The 2,552-nt window shown below is 54.5% G+C and overlaps 1 protein-coding gene across 1 annotated transcript in view; it reads right to left on the bottom strand.

Moving 5' to 3' along the window:
* SAMD11 (sterile alpha motif domain containing 11) overlaps positions 1-2,552 on the bottom strand; it is a gene marked incomplete at its 5' end in the record, with an annotated part of 13,960 nt that overhangs the window by 8,862 nt on the left and 2,546 nt on the right. The window lies entirely within an intron of this gene.

The following is a 2,552-nucleotide window of genomic DNA, read 5'->3' as shown; positions in this document are numbered from 1 at the left end:
AATTCTCTCTCTCCTTTTTGGAAGAGCGGCTGCAGCTCGGTAAATAGAGGAAGTGAAACTGAACTCAATTATTCCAGGCACAGTCAATGCTCGGGCGAGACACCTCCATCTGCAGCCAGAGCCAGCGTCTCCGAGGGGAGCTGACTGTAACAGCCAACTGCTTTAAAATTAGGTACTTCCTTATTCCAACAGCAAGCCAAGGATTGAATTGCAACAACACAGTGCTTGGGAATGAATTCTCCAGTCGCCAGCCAGCCCCAAACTCCGGGTTTAAGCTCAGCCTGCACGGAGAGCGGCCGATGGGTCCCTGCCAGTGACACTGTGCACTGGGTCCCCTCCGGCGTGGGCAGCGATGGAGCCCGTCTGCTGCCTTCAAACCAGCAGCGATGGGGAGAGAGGTGTAAGGCTTCCCCACGGTCCCTCTCCTGCACATGTGCTTGTGCTCCTGGAAGCACAGCGAATGCGGGGTCGTTTGCTGGACATCGCCAGCAGAGCCGGGCTAGCAACCGCTGCTCCTGCAGAAGCCTTTCTCTTCTGTGGTTTTCTTTCCTTTGTCTCTTCGTGCCCCCAGAAGAAAAGAAGGGAGAGGTCAAGGCACACACAGAGGCACACAGTAAGCCTGCTGTGTCCAGGACTGAGGGCAAGACAGGCCCCCTCTACGGGAACAAGAAATTTTTTCCATGTACCCACACACAGAGAAATAGAATATGGCCAAAATATTTATCTCAGAGAGTTTGTTTTCCCTTCCCATTTATACCAGCGAAATAGGGACTGACTGGTGGAAATATTCTTTGGAAAGGGAAAGGTAAATACCAATACTTTGGGTTCTGGCCTATTAGCAATTTCTGTGCCACAGAACTTAAAAACGAGAGGGTGGAAACTCATTTCCACTGAAGTTAGTGGCAAAACACCCCTGTTTCCTGAAGAAAAGCCCCGAATCTCATGGTGAATGCAGAAGAGCTCAGCCCTTGGAGCTCTGAAGACTGAGAAGGGCTCTTATCCTCCCTGGGAAGATGCTGCACCGTCTGCTCCATCGCTGTGTGCGGCTGCACCCACTCGGCGCTGCTCTGGCAGTTTGGAGAATGAGAACAAATCGGCGCCAAGCGGCTGGAAGGGACGCACCTTCCATTATAATAATGACATGTCACTGGATCCTGCTGGACTGCGAGGATGCATAAAGGGCAGCATCTATTCCCTGCCAGGCCTCCTCTGTCTTGCCCTATGATAAATGACGGTCCGAGAGACTGGTAATGGATTACAGAGCATCTCACCAGATGAGCCCCAGCGTGTGGGGACGGAGAAGAATCCACCAGCCCAGGCCAGCAGCTTGTAGACAGGTGTCCACACAAAAGCCCTCGCCACCCGTGCCGCAATCCATTTCGAATTTCCCTCCCTCCTCCTGATATCTAGCTGCTTCAGAAAAGAAGCCAAAGGATGAGCGGGTCAGGGAGAGCAACCCTTCTGGCCATCCCAGTAAGGGAAACCTCTGCTGCCAGTCCAGCAGCCAGGCTGCCGTGGCAGGCAAACCCCCTTGGCAGCCAGCCCACCTACAGGTTTGATCAGTTTTGCCACCACTCTCTAAGCCCTCTCCCCTTCCCCCCGTGCACGCACCCCCTCCTTCCCGCACACCAGCGAGGGCTCGGGTCGTGGAGCGGCGCTGGAAGGCTTGCGTTAATTGCTCTCCAGACTACGGATCGATAGAAGGATTTTAGCCTCCTGCACACTCCATCCTTCACCTTTTCCAAAGGACGGGGCTGGAGGAGGGCGGTGGGAGGAGGAGGGGAGCAAGGCTGCTGAAACCTTGATGAGATGAGGTCATCGAGCAGCCGCCAGATCCCCAGAAGGCAGCTCAGGGAATCGACCCAGCTCCGGCTGCCTCATCGATATTCTTCCCAGTAGGGACAGAAAACAGCTCTCTGCCTCCAAAGGAGGAGCCTCTCCTTGCTGGAAGACCAGAAGAACTGCCTGAAACTCAGTGGTCATTCTCAGCTTGCCACGTCTCTCCTCTCCTCCCTGTGGCTCTTCCTTTTCTCCTGCCACCGTACCTGCCTCGGTTAGCTGGTTACTTTATAGCCCCAGCCTCCGCTGTACAGCACAACTTCGTGACCATCCAGACTGCCAGAAGAGCAGTCCTTGTGCAAAAAAGGATGATTGAAATTATCTGGCACGAGGGGAGAGGTGGCTGCAGGTCTGTCTGTCTGTCTTCAGGTGGTTTATGTTCCCCAAAAGCCAAAGTAACACATTTTTCATTGACCCATTACCCCATCATGCTCCAAGATCATTCGGATCTATACAGCCCGCGGTATTTCAGCTGCTGGACTCCCAGCTGCCCTATCAACCCGCCAGGCTGCGTCGAACAAGATGCCCTCTCTTCCCAAGGCTGTTTCAGGCGAGGGATTTTGCTATGGAGTGGTACGGTGCCTCGCACAACAGGGCCTGAACTCGGTGCTGGGCAATATTCACAACTCGCACATTGCTGGGGGAGGGAGCAAACCCATCTACAATCCAGGCCTCCCCGCAGAGCCGCACACAAACGATGAGCACCGCCGAGC

This window comes from Pterocles gutturalis, unplaced genomic scaffold (assembly GCF_000699245.1).
Source record: "Pterocles gutturalis isolate BGI_N339 unplaced genomic scaffold, ASM69924v1 scaffold9932, whole genome shotgun sequence".
Lineage (NCBI taxonomy): Eukaryota > Metazoa > Chordata > Aves > Pterocliformes > Pteroclidae > Pterocles > Pterocles gutturalis.
Note: the sequence above shows the minus strand (reverse complement) of the source record. Positions and strands in the feature narration are given on the sequence as shown.